At 48.8% G+C, this 12,549-nt stretch overlaps 1 protein-coding gene across 2 annotated transcripts in view; it reads left to right on the forward strand.

Moving 5' to 3' along the window:
* The first annotated feature begins 1,815 nt into the window (after positions 1-1,815).
* The window catches only part of ADD2 (adducin 2), a 78,937-nt gene continuing 68,203 nt past the window's right edge, over positions 1,816-12,549 (forward strand). The window contains exon 1 of one of the 2 annotated variants that reach the window (XM_081200953.1): positions 1,816-2,149. The gene's annotated coding sequence lies outside the window, so the exon portion shown is untranslated. The remainder of the gene's footprint in view (positions 2,150-12,549) is intronic. The other variant, XM_081200952.1, reaches the window with a different exon arrangement.

The following is a 12,549-nucleotide window of genomic DNA, read 5'->3' on the forward strand; positions in this document are numbered from 1 at the left end:
GAATTTTAAAATTGTCTGTTTTCCCTACCATGAAACATGCGTGTAGTTTTGGCTTTGGTAAAAGTTTGTTATTGAAATACTCTGTGAACAAAACCATTTATGAGAAAGGGGAAAAAACCAGGTGTGCATGCACAGGTAAACTAATCCTTGCATACCTGTCCATAATGGACGTCTAGTTCCTGTAACTTCCAGAGGGCAAAGAAGTACTAACTGAGGGTGGGGGCGGGGGGGGGACAGACAACAACACATAGCATGAAGGCATCCCATCAAGCGCCACACACTAGTGTGGGAACATCAAGGCGGATTTCAATGGAAAGTCCTCAGAAGCAGAGAAATCAGAACTATGTGACACAGTTGTGCATTAGCCCCCTGGAGTGTGCACAGCCTCAAACCCATACAGCAACAAGGAACACAACACAGAGTGGGACAACAGACTGTCACAATTTGCATGTGGGATTCCATCACATACCAGCAAATTCAGGTTGCCCAATTAGCGCAGAGTTTTTTTGCCATTTTTTCCTGCTTCTTCCCCCTGCCCCAAAGCCGTTTACAGGTCAAAAGCGATGGGAGAAACGCCTTTCTGCATATTACCTGTCCAGTAAGTGCAATAACCGGCAGTTGGTACTTCTAGGAGGCTGGAGAAGAGACTCACCATCATTGCCTTCTCCGACATTTGCCTTTTGCTGCTGTGTCAGCCTCCTCTGGAGAAAGGATATGGGAGCCAGCTGAACCGCATTTAAGCCAGGCTCCTTGGAGAGCGGCAAGACCAGAAACTTCATCGTTGGTTAACTCTTGTTTTGCTCTGTGGTTATGTACTTAAGCCTGGGTGATTTGGGGGTTTTGTGGGTGTGTTTGTAACGTTGAATTTATTCCGTGATTGCCAAATTGTTGATTTTTGTGATTTCTGAAATCACTGACTTGCTCTGCATTTTGTTTATTTGCATTTCTAGTGCTCTGCATTGTGATGTTTTGCATGTTTGCTGTAAGCCGCTCTGGGCGCAGCTCATTGTGGAAAAGCGGCATCCATCCCCACAGCAGAAAAACCCCGAATGAATGCTCAATAGTCAGTGTCGTATAACCTCCCCGCGAACTCTAAGCGTACAATCCAGTTACTTACTTCCATCAAGGATCTCATCGGGCTGGGCGAGATCGTTTCACAAAAACGTGACCCCTGATCGGCAGAGGTGGTCCTTGCCTCTTCCCTCTCCCGCAGCCCCGCGTCCGAGGCTCCCGTCTCGCGGGCCACGGAGTGGCGCCCTGCTCCTCCCGCGCCAGCGCCAGATGCGCGCTACATTTCAAAGGCAGCATCTTCCCACATGCGCAACGAGGTCTGTTGATCGCCGCCGCAGCGCACCGACTCAGACCCTTGGGTCCCTGGACCCCGTGCTGCCTACACAGACTGGCAGCGGCGGCTCTCCGGGATCTTGGGCGGGCGTTTCTCTCCCCGTCCTATGTGGGGTGCCAAGCAGGTGCCCTTCCCCTGTCGACTCCTGAGCAGCAGCCTACTCCTACTCCTAAGTAACGCCATTAAAAACAACCGCCGCGCAGCCATATAAAGCCCCTCCTAAGGGAGGCCAGCTCCATCGCCGGCTGCTTCTTCTCCTTCCAGCCTCTTAAAGGAGAGGGGCGCATCCTTCCGGCCCACCCGGCTGGGGGGCCTCCTGGTGCCAGCGGCCCATTGCGTCACCGCTCCTCCCTGCAGCAGAAGACGAGGCAGCGCGGCGGCTCGGGGGCCGAGGGACGCGGCGCCTCTGGCTGTGCGCGCAGCCGTCCGGAGGGGGGCGCTCGGGGCGCGGAGGGGAGCCGCCCTTTTGTCATCAACCGAAGCGGACGGGGCGAGGCGGGCAGGTTGCCTCCGCCGCCCGGTTCCTGGGTCTCGGGTCCCTTTTGGATGCTGCTGCTGCCGCCGCCTCCCCCTCCCCCTGCCCGGCATCTTCCCCACCTCCCTGAGCGGATCTCTTTCTCCGCGGCGCGCAGAGCAGCGAAGGCGCCCAAGGAGACCAGGAGGAGGAGGCGCGAGGGACAGATCCGGAGATCGCAGGATGGGCTCCTCCGGTGGGCTCCTTTGACTGGGAGGAGGAGGAGAAGGGACCGCACTGCCGGGGAGGAAAGCGAATAACCGCCCCTGCAAGGAAGATGCGCTAAACGGGTAAGGAGGAGGCAAACCTTTCGGATTTCATCCGCACCTTCGACAAGTCGGCTTTCCACTTTATTGTCTCTGCTTCTGTTGTTGTTGTTTTTTTAAAGATATAGGTAAAACCAATTTGGTATGAATGTTTTGCACTGGTGAATCTGTGGGTCGAAAGGTGCCCCCCACCCCATCTTGCAGCAAAAAGGAAAACCCCAATGGGCTGGGGTTGCTGCTGCTGCTGTTTTTCGTGGGCTGCTTGCTCCCTTCGCCAGCACGCGAGTGAATTCCGAAGAGCCCAGGCGGTGTTTCTTGAGCTGGAAGCGGAATATAGGTGGGGATGGGGGTGGAGGTTACTCTCTTGCACGGTTTGCATAAACCAGATTGGCCTGTTTTTGCAACAATTTTAAACCGACCGTGGCCAAAAGCCCTGTACTGTATGCTACAACGCAGCAGCAGCCCATTGGACAGAATTGGCTGCTGGTCATCTTAAAGTGCGTGTGTGTGTGTACACAAGTGTATTCTGGATACATTGATCCCTAAAAATGAAAACCCCAATGGGCTGGCTTTTCATGCCATGGAGATTCTCTGGTGTTTGATCTCTGGGGATTCCTCTGGTTTCCTAGGCAGCGGATTCACACATAGATACTTGGCAACAGAGGTGGGTCTTAGCTCTGCACTTTGAAGTGACTGGAAAATGCTGGGATGTGTCCCTGTGGCGGTTGATTCTCTGGGCCGGATCCAGGGTTCTCTTTGTGTCTGTGAGGTTCTCTTCCTCCACCTTGTGTGCGGTTAGGAAGGAGGACGGGAGGACTCCTGAGCCACACTTAACCTGGGCTTGGCCTCATCCCTGCTGAATATTCATCTCTTTTGTTTTCTCACTGTCAAAGCAAGCTCCTCATCGTGAGGGCTGCTGCAGCCATGGCTCACCCAGTCTCCTCTTCCAGGAGGTCTCATGAGTCACAGCCCCTGCGAAATAATCGGAACATGCTCAGTAGGTCTAAGGAGGAGAGAGTGTGTTGCAGCCCTGAGCTTCACTTTGAAAACAATCCTACTTCCCTTTCCAACTACCAGGTCTGTGGTTGCTCTAGGTGCTGCTGTCTATCAACCAGGGTCATCTGTATTTTTATTTATTTATGCATTTATTGCATTTATATCCCAACTTTTTCATCCAAAGTGCTCAAGGTGGCATATGTCGTTCTGCCCCTCCTCATTTAATCCTCACAACAACCCTGTGAGGCAGTGACTGGCCCCCAAGGTCACCTGGTGAGTAGGGATTCGAACCCTGGCTTCCCAAGTCTTAGTCTGATACTCAAACCACCATTCTTCACTGGCTCTTGTCAGTGCTCAAACTACGGAATTCTGTGATGAGACCCCGAAGTTCCTCTTTCAGAATGCTTTGAGGTGGGGGCATCCTTTCACCCCCTCCCTGTTTTCACGAGAATCTTTCCAACCTCTTTCAACCTCTGTGGCTTTGGGCCTGGATGAGGAGGAGTGACTGATTTGTTGCCTCAGGCGATGATCTGCTGGTGGGCCATGTTTGAATTACAGGGGAGCAGAGCGGGGTCCGGCTGTCCTCCTTAGCCACGGTTTCCAGAAGGTTGTGGGAGCAGCATGGTTTCACTCCAGTAGGAATGAGTCACAGATTGGGGCCCACGGATTGCAAGAACGATACCCTATTCTTTGGCATCTTCCCTGTAATTTGAGCATTGAACCTTCTCTTGGTATTTCACAGAGTAACAGAAGCAAAATGGTAGGAAAGGGGAGGCCTCTGCCCCAAAGAGCTTACAAGCTAAGTACTGGGGCTAATGGGAGTCGCAGTCAAAAACACCTGGTGGGCATGATGAGACATCAATAATGTAAAGCACTCATCCTGGCTTCCTGCCCAAAGAATCCTGGGAGCTAAGAGTGGTTAGGCGACACTTAGCAAACTATGCTTCCCAGGTTACATTATGGGGGAAGCCATTTCTCTTAGGGCAGATTCACAACATGCATTTATAGCACAGGACTTCTAGGACTGGGTGATATGTCTCTATATCATCCGATTTTCGGTGTCTGTGTCTGTGCAGACGCAATTTCCGGTGCCGCAGAAACGAGTCCGCGCACTGCGCTGTGCCGGTTTAGTGCAGCATTCGGGGACTCGCCAAGCGAGCGACTCAGTTTGAGGGCGGCTCGAGGGCCAGTTAAACGACCCCCATGGGCCGCTTGTGGCCCATGCGCCTTAGGTTACCAACCCCTGGTTTATGCTATGCAAATATAACGATGCAGGGAAAACCGTGAAGCCACCAGTGCCTCTGCATAGCTCCATCCTTATTTCAGACATCACTGAAAACCAGATATGACTTCCCACAAAGTATCCTGGGAACTGCAGTTTGTTAAGAATGCTGGGAATTGTATGTTTATGAGGGGGAACTACAGTTCCCAGTGTTATTTGGGGAAGTCATGTGCATTAAATCTATGTTGGGTATGCTTTAAATCTAGGCTGTGGCTTTGACCAAAGTCTGCTAAATACCTCTTCAAGCATGTCAATGTTTTATCAGGCTAAATTACTGTGGGTGGGCCTGATTTCCTTCACAGGATGAAGGGAGTTAACCCTTTTCCTGCCTACTACCATCCCCCTTCTCCAACTCTGCGGCAGGAGGGAAGCCTCTGCTGCTGTCAATGGGCTCACTCTCCCTCGACTAAGAGCAGCATTCAGGAGGAAGTGCTCATTGCGGGTGTGGGATCAGAGGAAAGTGTTTACTGCCTCTCCCTGCACGCTGCAGACCCAACCCAAACATACAGTGGTACCTCTGGTTGTGAACTTAATTTGTTCCGGAGGTCTGTTCTTAACCTGAAACCGTTCTTAACCTGAGGTACCACTTTAGCTAATGGGGCCTCCCACTGCTGCCGCACCACCACTGCGCGATTTCTGTTCTCATCCTGAGGTAAAGTTCTTAACCTGAGGTACTACTTCCGGGTTAACGGAGTCTGTATCCCGAAGTGTTTGTAACCCAAGGTGTTTATAACCCAAGGTACCACTGTAGTGGGTTTGGGGTGGGAGTGAGGCACCTACAGCTGCTGCTTATAGTTGTAAAAAGAGACCCTGCCCTTGAACCATTAAGCATCATGTCACGTTTAGCTGCAAATTCTGATAGCGCAGGCAACTGTGAGTCAAAGGTAACCCGCAATGGAATGGGAGCCAATGCCATTGCATGCACTATCCATGCGCCTGTCTGTCTCTCTTAGGCATGAGGAAGGAATAAAGGGTGCGGGCAGCATCCCAGCGAGAGACGTTGGGTAGCCGGGTCTCCGGGTTTGACCTCAAGTGCCAGGTGTGGGGAAGAGGGGGTAGAACATTGCATCATGCAAGGAAATACCCTCGAACTGATGGAACATAGGAAGCTGCTTTAGATGAGTCAGACCATTGGTTCATATTGTCTACACTGACCGGCAGCGGCTGTCCAGGGTTTCGAGCAAGGAATCTCTTCCAGCCCTATGTGGAGATGCCAGCAGGGACTGAAGCTGGGATGTTCTGCATGTGCTGAAGATGCTACAGCCCTTTCCCTCAGCACTGTGTTGAATACAACACCTTGTTGTGCTCCTTGCTGCCCAGGGCTCCTTTGGGAGGAAAGATGCATTGAAGGAAGGAAGGAAGGAAGGAAGGAAGGAAGGAAGGAAGGAAGGAAGGAAGGAAGGAAGGAAGGACGAAACAGTGGTTAGGGAGGCAGGAACCGCTCAGTTAGATCGCTGAGGTGACAGAAGGGAAGCTTGCCCTTGTTTTCATCCATGAAAGGTCTGTTATCACCAACTTTTCAGTTTATTTATTGTTTATTTCCTTATCTATTTCATAGCATTTATACGCTGCTTGATTGTTAAAAGAAAACCCTCAAAGCGGTATACAAAGAGAATAAAACAATAAAATTATCAATACAAATCACCCTTTGAAACATTCAAAAGATAAGATCAGAAATAAACTAAAAACATACAGCAACATTTACATGTCTGGATAGACTTGTCTTTAAAAGCTGTTTTTAGCAAGCACTGAAAGGAGTACCGGGAGGACGCCTCTCTGATGTCAGTAGGCAGGGAATTCCAGAGTGCAAGTGCTACCACAGTAAACGGGCCATGGACTTGTGCAAGCAATCTTCCTGGGAAAACTGTTGACATTGCAACTTCTCGGCCCCGGACACACTGGCCAGATGCTTGGAAGCTGTGGCTGGATGGCTGCGTTGGAGCCGGTTGAAGTTAAATCCTTCGAAGACAGAGGTCCTTTGGCTAGGTCAGGATGACATGGGGTTGGGGGGCCAACTCCCTTCTCTTGCGGGGGCTCAATTAGTGCCAGCGCCTTCTGTCAAGAGCTTGGGTGTAACCTTCGACACCTCCCTCTCCATGGAGGCACAAGTTGCAGCCACAGCAAAGGTGGCATTTTTCCATCTCCACCGTATCATAGAATCATAGAATCATAGAATCATAGAGTTGGAAGTTGGTCCCTTACCTTTCAAGCAGTTGGTCCCTTACCTTTCTCGCCCTGATCTGGCCACAGTGATCCATGTGACGGTCACCTACAGGCTTGATTACTATAACTCGCTCTACATGGGGCTGCCCTTGAAGCTGACCCAGAAACTCCAGCAGGTGCAGAATGCCGCTGCGAGGCTCCTTACGGGGTTCTTGTCGCAGGATCACATTCATCCAGTGCTTTACCAGCTGCACTGACTCCCGGTGGAGTACAGGGTCAGGTTTAAGGTGCTGGTTTTGACCTTTAAAGCCCTATGCGGCCTAGGACCCACGTACCTACAGGACCGCCTCTCCTGGTATGCCCCGCGGAGGACCTTAAGGTCCACAAATAACACCACTTTGGAGGTCCCAAGCCGCAAGGTGGTTAGATTGGTTTCAACTAGGGCCAGGGCCTTTTCAGCAGTGGCCCCGACTTGGTGGAACGCTCTGTCACAAGAGACTAGGGCCCTGCGGGACTTGACATCTTTCTCCAAGGCCTGCAAGACAGAGCTGTTCTGCCTGGCCTTTGGTTTGGACTCAGTCCGACCCTTATGTTTCCCTCCCCTTATGGTTTTGATTTATGGGCTACTATTAAAATGAGGCTGCATTTTAAATTGTATTTTAACCTGTATTTTAGTAAATTGATTTTTGTTTGTTTGTTTCCTCCATTATGTTTTATTGTAATTTTATTAGTGTTAGCCACCCTGAGCCCAGCTCTGGCTGGGGAGGGTGGGGTAAAAATAAAAAATTATTATTATTATTATTACTATTATTCATCCCTATGCTCTTAGTCAGAGGTGGATTTAGGGAAGTGCGACCAGTTCGGTCACACTGAGTGCGGATCCTCAGGGGCGCTGCAACTATGATGTGGAATGGAAGACAAGAGGTGGGATGGTGCCAAATTTTGGTGTTGTACCACTGACTTGGTCTTCTTCTACCTGGTTTAATACTTCTCTTGAAATGGGCAAGAGCAGCCTACCTCAACCTGGTGCCCTTCAGATATTTCTGGACCACAATTCCCATCATCCTGTGCAGTGCTGGGGCTGATGGAAGCATGACAGTGCCGGCTGGAGCTGATGGGAGTTGCGGTCCAAGACATCGGGGTCGGGGCAGGTTAGTTCCATTTTGCATCTGGTATGCCCAGGTGGTTGCTTAGACCATTTCCTCCTTTTATCTCCTTCCCCTTGTCACTTCTCCCTGAATAAATTGTGTGCCCGTCTTTGGAAGCTCTTCCTAATTGCAGGCACATCTCCTTGCTCTTGCAGGCTTTATGTTCCAACGCTCTACGTGGCTTAGAAAAAGCTACATCTCTGTTTCCATGGTTATGTTTGGTGTTAAATTCTGCCTCATCCAAGGATGCAGCAGACCGTTTCCAGAATTCTTGGATATTCCCTCTTGCTGCTGCTTTTGAGGCGAGGTTTCTATTTCTGTCAGATGCAGTTGCACAAGCGTTATGGTCAAATAACAGTAAGAGAACAAACTAGAGGTGGATGAACCCTCCGAGGCTCTACTCAGAATGGATTGGGATTGAAGGGGCAGGCATTCCAGGGGGAATCCGGGGGTGGTGGTGACCCCAAATCAATGCAATGATTTGGAAAGGTGCCATCGAGCCACCTCTTCCTCTTCCTCCTCCTCGGAGGTTCAGGGTTAGCGATGGCAGCCATGAAAAGCTATTTTTAATTCCTTGTTCCTTCCTTCCCTTCTTCAGTCTAGAGCCACCTGAATACTAGCTCCATGTAAAATTAAACTTGAAATTAGCATTCTTTTCTGGGTGACTATTCCCAGGGAGCACATCTATTTATGTATTCAGCTTTCAAGGCATGCTAAAATTAGGATGTGAACAGTTTTCAACACCTTTGCATTACTCCTTAGGCTATAGGCCTAGTCACTACATACTAGGGAGCCAGCCTCATTTAGCTCAATTGGACATTATTATAAATCAGCCTGCATAGGAGTGCATTGCTGGTGGCCCTGTTTGCTCTTATCATGCAACCATTGTTTACTGTGACAAGGACAGGCCATAGTAAGTCTCAGGTTTGCACAGTCCCACTTCCCTTTCCTCTTACTTGGGCTTCTGTTTTAGGTTAAGCATCAATAGGAACCCTAAACAGTGGTTTATCGTAACTGTGGTTTGTCAAAACAAGCCAGCTTCTTAGATTATAGTTGAAAAACAGCTTGTTTTAACAAGGCATATCTCAGGTTAACCTGAAATCTGTCAGGTTCAGACAAAACGGCAAACTGTGGTTAATCTAAAACAGAAGGCTGACCAGAGCAAGAGGCGGCGGCAGGGAGGCCTCAAGTCTGAGTCTCACTGCAGCTTGTCCACAGAAAACTAAACTATGGTTTAGTAACTACCTTTAGTGGGGGGAGCCTTTTATAGATTAATAATATTTATATCCCACCTGGGCCTCCTGGAAGCTGTCAGCATGCAATAGTGGCCACATCCTGGGAACAGCTTCTATTGGCTAGCTAAACCAGGTAGCTGATGGGTCTCAAATCCCCGTTGAGTTAAGGGCTTCCCCTGCATGCAAAGTCAGGCTCTGGCAGATTGAGTGGACGAGACCAAGAGTGGGTCCAATGGTGAGGAGGGCAGTTTCTGCATGTTCTGTAGAGGGAAGTGAGGGGCAGATGGGGCTTGTCCACCTGAGAAGGCAGCCAGTCTAGGAGAAGGAAGACTCTGATCCTGAATGTGCACCTCCTTGCAGGACATCTTTGGAAGAAGAAAAGGCTAAGGAGTAAACCCTACACAAGGGGTTTTCTCAAGACAAACGGATGCCCAAATATTTAAAATTTGTGCATTGAATATGTTTTTTAAAATAAATATAAGGCAACATTCTGAATCTAATCTATATAACATATGCTTGTTCTGCATTATTGTGCTTTTATGTGATCCTTAGATGAAGTTAGATGCTTTTATGTGATCCTTAGATGAAGCCACTGCGCCGCTTGGACTTGCCGATTAGTAGGTCGGCAGTTCGAATCCCCGCGACGGGGTGAGCTCCCGTTGCTCGGTTCCTGCTCCTGCCAACCTAGCAGTTCGAAAGCACATCAAAGTGCAAGTAGATAAATAGATACCGCTCCGGCGGGAAGGTAAACAGAGTTTCCGTGCGCTGCTCTGGTTTTGCCAGAAGCAGCTTAGTCATGCTGGCCACATGACCTGGAAAAACTGTCTGTGGAAGCAGACAAACACCGGCTCTCTTGGCCAGTAAAGCGAGATGAGCGCCGCAACCCCAGAGTCGTTCACGACTGGACTAATAAATAATAATAACAACAACAACAACAACAACAATAATAATAATAATAATAATAATAATTTATTTGTACCCCGCCCATCTGGCTGGGTTTCCCCAGCCACTATGGGTGGCTTCCAACAAAGATGAAAAATACACTAAAATGTCACATATTAAAAACTTCCCTCAACAGGGCTGCCTTCAGATGTCTTCTGAATGTCAGGTAGTTGTTTCTCGCTTTGACATCTGATGGGAGGGCGTTTCACAGGGTGGGCGCCACTACCGAGAAGGCCCTCTGCCTGGTTCCCTGTAACTTGGCCTCTCGCAGTGAGGGAACCGCCAGAAGGCCCTCAGAGCTGTACCTCAGCGTCCGGGCAGAACGATGGGGGTGGAGACGCTGGGGGAGGAGACTTAACTGTCAGGGGCTCTTTTACCTTTGATGAAGGGCAGTATAGAAATGTGATTAATTAATTAATTAATTAATTAATTTCCTCCATTGATTTAGGGTGGCAGAAAATTTCCCAGTTCAATATTTGCCAAAAAACTCACCATCCCTGGATGGCAGCTTTTTGCCGCTAAGGCCACTGAGTTCCTCTGGTGCTCTCAGACTCCAGCCTCCTTTCCCAAGAGGGTGCTCTCTCCGATCTGCCCCAGCACTGTATGGTCATGCTGGCTGAGGCAGCTGGGAGCCCAAAACACCCAGAGGGCACCAGCTTGGTTGGGGGAAGCTGGTTAACAGTGTCCCTTCTCACCATTTCCAAGGTGAGAATGTTCAGGGTGGCTGTTTCCTCTGCCTGCAAGCCGGCACCGCCAGATACTCCATGCAACAGGACCCACGGCAAGCTTCTTCACCCCCCCCCCCTGATTCACCATCTGCATTATGGAGCCATGTATTGTTTTGTGCCTTGCTAGATGTTACTGGAGAGGCAAGGGGTTGCCGCGATCGGTGGAAGTCTGCCCATGGCTGCTGTAGTATCGATTTACATTCTGAGATCAGCTTGATTTATTAAACTGCAGGCAAATGCATCAAAAGTTGAGGTTTCTTTTTACTTGAGTCAAAAATGGTGCTGTCATTAGGGTCAAAATGCACGAAAGGGTGAGGGGTGGGTGGGTGGGTGGGTGGGTGGTAACCTGGAGAGTGGGTAGGAAAGAGACTGGCTTTATTTTATCTCTGTGGTGCACCCCAAAAAGAGATACTGGAGCAGTAGGGCCTCTTAAATTGTTCAGCTGTCAACTTCCAAAAATGAGGGGTGCTAAGAAATTGTAACATGACTTGGGAATTCAAAAGATATTTTGGTTAAATAATTATATAATTTGGTTTTGCTTGGTAAGTAGAATGTGTGTAAAATTGCACAGAAATCATTAAAAGTGTGTGCAGTTATATCATATATCATATATAATTTATTATTTATTTACCGGGTATTTAGCATTACGTGACACTTTCAGAAGGTACAATTATAAGTCTTCAGTTTTCCAAAATCGGTTTTTTGTATTTTATCAAACATAGACTTAACAAGCTAAATGTTTTCCAGTCTCCAAAATAATAGCAGATTTGAATACCTCACACCTAAAAACATATTTTTAAGACCCCTCACTAAAGAAATTTGCAAAAATTGTTTCACCCTCTAGCATGGCATGCCCTACTGGAACAGCCATTCCACCAGACTTTCTCAGCGGGAGAGATGGGAAACAGAAGACTCATTCGCTCAGCTTCACCGAAAGACCAGCTCCACCAGGCACCTCCTACCCCTGAATTGTGCCAGCCGGTCATTTTAAGAACTGTTTCAAGATTGGCGCCTGAGTTTGATTTCCTCCTCTTCCTTCCCTGTCCCTATTCCTTTGTATGCCTGTTTCTTTTAGATTGCAAGCCTGTGGACAGGGACCGTCTTGTTTTGATTGCTGCCATTTAAGCCACTCTGGAATTGACTGAAGAGCAGGGTACAAATGCTCTAAATAAATAATACTATAGGCAGCAGTAAGAATAAATCAGTTCAGTTTGCATTTTAATTCCTAAGTCACCCTTTCTGAACCAATAAGCAATCTGGAACACTGTTAATCCTTAAAAATCTGCATTTTTCTTTCTTTGTGTGATGTGATTCTTCAGTGCAAAATGCTATTATTATTAGTGAGCGTATCTTACAAAGCTACACTGCATTACGATAAAGGGCTTGCAGGAAAATGTGATTGCATGCAAAAATGCTCCTAGAAACGCAAGCGGGTTTTCATCCTGACTTTTTGCAAAGAAAAATGTGCAAATAGACGCTGAAAGAGGGCAAATGGAACTTAGGGCTGGGGGAAATGAGAAACGGAGAAAGAACTGAAATGGACAGATTCACCCATCCGTGGCTGCCAGGCATCCGATATGCTCTAAGACAAGACAGGGAGCTCCACTAATAGCGGAGTGTGTAGGGAGGAAACGTGGGCCGCCTTCCGTACATGATGGAGAGGACATCAGTCTTTGTTTCAGTTAATCTGGTAGCTGTCGTGGATGCGAAAACTCTATTCAGGTATTTGCTCCGAGCCAAATCCACCGAGAAGCCTTTCTCTCTCTATTCCCGCATGATGTTTCATTGTGAAGGCACTCCTAGCACCATATCCCAGAATGCCTCCCAGCCCCAGGCAGAAGTGTCAATTATTCCTCTCGCGTTGGCTTCTGCTGCACAAAATCAGCAGCAGAGTTGCAAGAGAGCTTTGGCTCAGAGTTGCAAGGTGCAC

This window comes from Podarcis bocagei, assembly GCF_964188305.1.
Source record: "Podarcis bocagei genome assembly, chromosome: 7".
NCBI classification, from domain to species: Eukaryota; Metazoa; Chordata; class Lepidosauria; order Squamata; family Lacertidae; genus Podarcis; species Podarcis bocagei.